The following is an 8,168-nucleotide window of genomic DNA, read 5'->3' as shown; positions in this document are numbered from 1 at the left end:
TATTTTCTTTTTTGAAATTAATAACCAAAGTAATTGCAAAATATTTTCAACTTTTTCAGCAATGTAAAATGAGAAAGCTGAACTATTTGCCACACAGCAAATAAAGCAGGTTTTACAGTTTTGTAAATTGTAATCCTCTACCATAAACATCAAGAAAATCACATCTAGAAATATAACTGTATGAGAATCAGATAGTTTGTATATATTTCAAATTTGAAATATAAAATGTGAATGCATTATAATAGATCACAAGATTTCAACTTTGATAGAAATAAACACCAAGACCTTGATCATCAGCCTTAAAAAAGATGTTACATGCCACTATATATTGGTTACAGAATGCATTATTAACGAACCAATAAGATAAGTGTCTGATTCCCAAACTGTTGGCCTAAATATTATTACATTTCATGAGCCATTTTGCTTCTGCAAATTTAGAAGGAAATCTGGCAATTTTATTGGATAATAAATATTAGCTATGCCTATATGATGAGAGAATGACTAAGAGTAGGGTGAACTCTGGAATCATTGAGATAAAAAACATATTAATTAAAAAACATTTAGTCGTGGTAAAATATACACGACATAAAGTTTACCATTTTAAGCATACAGTTTAGTAGTGTTAGTACACAAAGTGCTATGCCACCAATCTCCAGAACTCTTTTTATCTTGTAAAACTGAAACTTTATATCCATTAAACAACTACCCCTTTATTCCCCCTGCCCTCAGCTCCCGGCAACCACTATTCTACTTTCTGTCATGATGAGTTGAGCACTCTAGACACTTGATATAAATGAAATCATACAGTATTTGTCTTTTTATGACCAGTTTATTTCATTTAGCATAATGTCCTCAGGGTTTACCTGTGCTGTAGCATGTGACAGCATTTCCTTCCTTTTTAAGACTGAATAATATTCCATTGTGTGTATTTTACACGTTTTGCTTATCCATTCATCTGTCGATGGACACTTGGGATGCTTCCAACCTTTGGCTATTTTGAATAATGCTGCTATGAACATGGGTATCTGTTTGAGACTCTGCTTTCAATTCTTTCGGGTATAGATCCAGAAGTGAGATTGCTAGATCATATGGTAATTCTATCTTTGAATTTTTGAGCAACCACCACATTGTTTTCCACAGCATCTAAACTTTGTCCACCAACAATGCACAAAGGTATGAATTTCTCCACTTTCTGGTTGACACTTATACACTTATTGTTTCCGTTTTTTTTTTTTTTTTTTTAATTGTTGTTTTTTTTATTGTTTTTGGGTTGTTCTTTAATTTTTTTTTTTTTTTTTTTTTTTGTTTGTTTGTTTTTTAAGATGGAGTCTTGCTCTGTTGCCCAGGCTGGAGTGCAGTGGCATGATCCTGGCTCACCGCAACCTCTGCCTCCCGGGTTCAGCAATCCTGCCCCAACCTTCTGAGTAGGTGGGATTACAGGCACACACCACCATGCTCGGCTAATCTGTTATATTTTTAGTAGAGATGGGGTTTCACCATGTTGGCCAGGCTGGTTTTGAACTCCTGACCTCAAGTGATTTGCCCACCTCAGCCTCCCAAAGTGTTGGGATTACAGGCATGAGCCACTTTGCCCAGACTTACTTAATTTTAACTACATTCAAACACTAAAATTATTAAATAGAATTATGCCTCCTGTACATGTAGAAAAAGTCATAATTCAATTTTTGCTTAAGTTGCCTATCCTTTTTGAAGTTCATTTTAAAAACATTAGGCATGTGTTACATAACAACACATTTTTTAATAAAATTGTTTTACACTTAAGATTCAATTTATCTATTGCTGAATAGTAGATAAATGGCATCCCAAACTTAGTGGCTTAAAACAACCATCAGTTATTTAACTCATGATCCATTGATTTGTGCAGGGTTGGAGGGGACTATACATCTCTGTTCCATGTGATATAAACCAGGGTGGATGTGTGGAGGCTGGGATATTGGGAAGGCTTGTTTACTCACATGTATGGTAGGTGCCGTTGGCTAAGACTTCAGCTAAAAATGTGGGCAGGAATGCCTACGCCTTGTCTCTCCATGTAAGTTCTTGGCTTCCTCATAGCATGGTGACTGGGTTTGAAAAGCAAATGACCTGAAAGGGAGCTAGGAGGAAGTTGTATTGTCTTTTATAACTTACATTCAAAAATCACATGGTGACGCTTTTGCCATAAACCCTTAATTGAGGAAACCACAAAAGCTCACTCAGGTTCAAGAAAGGAGATATAGAAGGCTCTGGAAGAACATATGGGATGCAAAGAATTGTTGTGGCCATTTTTGGAAACCACAATCTGCCACACTTAGTAACTTACTAAATCAGGTAACTGTATGTAAAAGCATCTTTCTCCAACACTTAAAATAGTCACATTTATTTTATGTTTCAAGGTATATTGTAGATCTACTTTACTATGTTACATAGAAGTACTAATGATGTTTTCTTTTTTCAAAAGTTCTCTTTCATATAGATACACATAAAGTCTGTCTGTCCTGCCCTTATTTTATCAGTTTTGCAGGCCTGGAGCAAGAGTGCAGCTGCAGAACCACATATCGTGTATTTAAATATTTAATAGTTTCAAATCAAATTAGCAACATAAGTGAAGTCATTTCTATTCCTTTTACCTTGACAAATATTCCTTTATTACAACCTGGGTGGTCGATTTCACTTTAGAATTTTGGAATTGTAGAAGTTCTATGCCAAATGTGATGGGAGAGGCTGCTCCTGACTGCTGCCTCCTGTCTCCCTTTCTCTTCGCCTCCCCAGATCCATCCAACGTTGAAGGGCTTTATGTACACACATGTGAACAACCCACTCCTTATCTAAATTCCAGCTGTAAGACAATGCCGTACTAGAAGTGACTGTTCTTGGGCCACCCCTCAGGCCTAGAATACAAACATCAGAGGTGCAGACCACCTTCTGGGAGATGGTGCATGGAAGAGGCCCATGTACACCATGGGGACCTGCATAGCTTCCAGGAGCCATTTGTGTAGGCAGTTACAGGGTCTAAAGTACATAGAATGAGATCTAGAAGTGAGGACAATGACCACATCCACTTGACCCTGTCTCCTGTAGTCTGGAGTGCAGCTGGGGGAGGAGCAGTACAGGGCTCTGTAATATTCAGAATCCAGAACAGGGAGCCTCTTGCCCGGGTGAGAACTCAGTAATTGAGGGAAGGTGGGAGAGAGGGCATAGTGCTGCTCCCATCCTGAGTTCGCCCTGAGCCTACTTTACATGCCAGGTGCATTTATTTTCTTGCCCTTTCATTCCTCTTCCCTTTTCCTTTCTGTCTTTTCTCTTTCCCTTCTTTCATTTTCCCTTTTTCTTTTTTGATTTATTTTCCAGATCTTTCTGGGCCCTCTTTGTTCATCTCAGTAAGCCCCATCTTGGTAAGAGCAAAAGGTGCCAGGGCTTGAGTAAAGGTCTTTTCTTTTGCAATGGCACTATCCACCAAGAATGAGGGCACTGGACCCTGCAGTGATTTCACAGCCTTTCTCTATCTGCCCTCCAGAGTCAGTTTTCCAGAATCAGAGTTGGAGTCTGAGCCTGCGTTTTGGTGCTGCTTATACCCAGATTTATAGTTGCAGGCTTTAAAAACCAAGCTTTATAATAGAGGAGCTCTTTTTATTTCAAGGTAGCCAGCAAATGATTTGCCCTGTTGACCTCCAACCAGGCAGGAACAAACAACTTTTATTAGAATTGGTGTTACTTGGAAAGGATATTTGGAAAGAGTGAATCAAAACTGTTTTTATCTTGTGAAAAACATTTTTTCCCCTGGATTTTGGTTCATTTTTAATTCAAGTACCTTACCAGATGCCTTGGGTCCAGTCCCAATTGGTCTCCAAAACCAATATGACAGAATTGAATGGCCCACCATGCACCTCCTTTGTCTTCTATCCTGTTTCATGTTCTCCTTCAAACCACTTTGACTTAAAAATTTTTGCATTGGTTTATTTCCTGTACTTCAACTAAAGATCATTTTAGTTCCTACAGGATTTATACAACCTCCATGTCCAGATGGGTGATGTTAAGAGGTAACTAAACTATTCTCCAATCATTTACCTTTATATCATTATCTCTGCTGGCTCTTGTCACTGGCAAAATTTTAAGGCTTAAATACTAACATATATCTTTCTTTATAAAAATAACAAATAAGAAAATTACATCATGACAAAATCTCTCCTTTATATAATTAAAAGTATTAATTACATAGAGAATAAAAACTGTGTTAGTTTCAGCTTTTTTTAATATTTATACTTTAAACAGGGTAGAAGCTTCTGGACATTGTATGTCAAGAGCTCTAAGTATACATTTCATATACAGGTTTTAAGACACTAAAAGCTAGAACTAAAATTGATGTAAAAATAGATCTGTCAACTTCTAATACTCAAAGGTATAATATGAGCTTTGAGAAGTTAAGCATGGAAGGCATGGGCCACTACAAAACATTTCAATTTTTCTGACATGACCTGCCTGATGAATTTTTACTTTCTGATTATTTTTGAGAGCTGTAAGTTTTCTTTTTAAATAATTCTCAGTATTCAGTTTTCAATATAGAAAATCTGAAAGACCACAAAAGAAAAATATCATTAATAATTTCCTAAACAAAAGATATCTTTTATTTCTATATATATCCTTTTTAAAAATTAAAAAAGTATTTCCCATATAACAAAAAACTTTTTCTACAGCAACATTTAGAAATATTTGATAACAATATATAAAAATTTTTTTAAAAGTAACATATACAACCAACCAAATTTCAAACCATATGAGAGTTCAAAATATAAAATAATATTTGTCTCTGGAAAATATGACATGTATTTTTATGTCACTAACTCTGTGTCATCCAAAGAAAATCTTACCAAAATTAGGAGGAGAAAGAGGCAAAGGGATAGTTTAATTTTCATTCTCTTCATCTCTCTCATTAGAGCATGATTATATATTTTTTACAAAGATAATTTAGATATTTAATTGTATATTATGAATATTTTTCCCCTTGAAGATATTCTTGTTGGAGGCTGTGACTATTATAAGTTTTAACTGTTGTTGTATAGACTTACTGACTGCTGTCAACTTGAGATTTTATTGCATCTTTGGGTTTGTATCATTGTTTCTTGGATTTCATATCTTTTTGAAATTACCTTTTCAATTTGCTGTATTGTATCCTGAAGTAGTATTTTCAGAGATAGTCTGTGTGTTGTGATAAACTTTCTGATTATTTTCATGCACAAAACTGTATCTTTTCTGCACTCATATCTGATTGATGTTTTGCCCAGGTATAGAAGTATATATTCAAAATAGTTTTTTTCTTAGTAGTATAAAGGCATTGCTCAACTGAATTATAATATCTAATGCCCCTTATAAAAAGTCTGATACCATTCTGATTCTCAGTCTTTTATACATAACTATTCTTTCTTTCTGTAACCTTGTAGAATCTTATCTTTGTCATCAGAGTTCTGAAAAAATGCTGGATATGTTCAAGTAAGGGCCTTAAAAAATATTAACAGCATTATAACATGCCACCCAAAAAGTTAATGCTTTAAAACAATAGCAAGTTACTATTTCTTATTATTCTATTGGCCAGGAAATAGTGCTGAACTTAGCTGAGCAATTGCTTTGCCACATTGGGGTTAACTGGGATCACTCACTTAGCTATGTTCAGCTGACTGCTGGGGTGGGCTGGAAGGACCAAGAAAGCTTCATTCATATCTTTGTTGCCTTGGTGTTCTTCCACATGGTCGCTTTCTCCAGATGGTGTTCTTTATTTGACTGTCTAACCTGAGCTTTCTTGCAGCATGACAGCTGGCTTCCCCAAAGAAGGCTAAGCAGAAGGTACAACGCCTCATCCTGCCTAGTCTCAGGAGCTACCCTGTGCCACTGCTGCCACATTCTGTTAGTAAAAGCAAGTCTCAGGAGAAGTGCAAGTTTAAGGGTAGGGGCAGTACAGTTTGATGAAAAGAGTGACAAAGTCTCAGTGCAACAGTCAAGGGGGATAAGAGAAGAGATATTGTAACCATCTTTAGAAACACTCTACCAGATGCATTTAGTAAGAATTTTCAATTCATAAACATTATTCTTAGTTTTAGAAAATTTCCTTTTATTACCTTTTCTCCCTCTCTGTTATATTCTTTGTCATTTAGGAACTCCTGTCAGATGAGATCTAAGTAACAGGGGCATGATCTTCTCTGTCTTAACTTTTCTTCCAAGCTCTATTTTGTATCCTTTAGAGGATTTCTTTAATTTTTTTCCTCAAAGTCTATTGAATTTCTTGTATTTTCAATGACATTTTAAAATTTCCATGAACTGTTTGGTATTCTTTGCATATTCTTCTTAGGGTGTTCTTGTTTTCTATAGGCAACTTGTTCTCTAATATTTTTAAAGTTGGAAGTTATTTTGTGTTCCCTCAATTATCACTGTTTCTTTTGAGGTCATTGTTTTATTTCCTCATTATATTTATGAACAATGGACAAAACAACAAGCTGTTTAACAGAGGGAGCATGTCTGAGTTTCCTCACAAGTGTACAGTCTCATTGAACCAACAAGTTTCTCCCATTCATTGAAAGCTGAGTGTGAATATGGTCACTAAAAAGTTTTACTTAGGGGAGTAAGATCTAAAAGCAGGCAGACAAACAGACCAACTCCATCCTGTTTTATACCAATAAGGACGGCTTTGCTCTGAAGTGTTTCTGGCATATTAGTCAGTTTCTTTAGATATTAGTTCTTTGGTTTTATTGTGGAGGCAAACATTGTGACCATCGTAGAGAGGGTGGGATGGGGTTGGGAAGGGGCTAAGTAGTACAATTGCTGTGTAGATAATCCCTGACTAAATCATCTTGATTTCTGTCCCTCTTCTTAGTCCAGCTCTCTCCAAGCTTAGAGCCTCTCTTTTACTTTGTTGCTGAGAAAATGGCTCCTACCCCTCTTGCAGCCTTTTCAGTATCCATTCTACATTCTCTCTTCCAGAGATATATCAAAAGCCCTGGTTCCCTGATGCTTTCTCTTCTCCTTCACAATACTGTTATGCACTTAATTTTTTTTTAGCTTAAAGTAATAAAAATTTGTTGCAAATTCCTAGGTTAGTGGTTATCTCCTCTCAGCCTCGGGAGAGGGAACAACACTGCAAAAAATCACTGAGAAAGCTCACACTGTTCCAACAGCCCTGGCCAACACAGGAAGGAGGAAGGTAATTCTCCAGAAAAAGGGTTGGTCTTTAGTCTTTCTTAATCCAACAGGGGTTAGGAGGACAGGTGCAGGGGACCATTACACTTATCTTTTTTTGTACTTCTTTACTGTTCTTACTTTGAGATGCTTTCAGTTGGTCACATTGAAATGGAAGATTACAACATGATTTTAATGGTTGCTTGGTGTTCTACTATATAAATGGCTACAACTTGCTTAAATGATCAGTTAGATTGTTTTCATTGTTTGGTTATTATTCTTGTAAATGTGTAAAAATAAAAAATATGTTTTTCTTTTTTTTGAGACAGGGTCTCTGTCACCCAGGCTCAAGTGAAGTGGCGCCATCATAGCTCATCATAACCTCAAACTCCTGGGCTTAAGCCATCTTCCTACGTAGCTGGGACTACAGATGTGTGACACCATACCTAGATAATTTTTAAGTTTCTTTTGTAGAGATGGGGTCTCCCTATATTTCCCAGACTGATCTTGAACTCCTGGCCTCAAGCGATCCTCCCTCTTTGGCCTCCCGAAGTGTTGGGATTATAGACATGAGCCAGTAAGCACAGCCAATTATGTTATTTTAAAGATAGTTAAGTCTTTATGGGCATAGCTGGAATAGGCTGGATGAGTTGATGAAACAGGTAAAATGTTCCTCATAAGAAATAATATATTTTTTTCAAGGAACTAAATGAGTTTATGAAAAGAAGGTTAAAAGATCAAGGAGAATCAGCAATATAGCAATAAATTGAAGCCCAGGTAGAAGAGAAAGCCAGAAATAAGGGGGACTTTGTGAGGAAATGGGTGTCTATGATGGGTGTTAAGTTGTTGGCTGTGCTCTGTTCCCCTGTAACATCCTCTGTAGCCTCACATCTGCAGTAGAGTCTGCTATACACAGTCTTTGGGGGAGAAAAGGGATTGGGCAGTGCTCAGAAATGAAAAGAAGATGCAGAAAAAAGACATTGGGGATGATAAATGCAGCAGTAATA

The sequence above is a fragment of the Mandrillus leucophaeus genome, unplaced genomic scaffold, assembly GCF_000951045.1.
Source record: "Mandrillus leucophaeus isolate KB7577 unplaced genomic scaffold, Mleu.le_1.0 Scaffold110, whole genome shotgun sequence".
NCBI classification, from domain to species: domain Eukaryota; kingdom Metazoa; phylum Chordata; class Mammalia; order Primates; family Cercopithecidae; genus Mandrillus; species Mandrillus leucophaeus.
The sequence above is the reverse complement of the archived record's forward strand: the minus strand, read 5'-3'. Positions refer to the sequence as shown.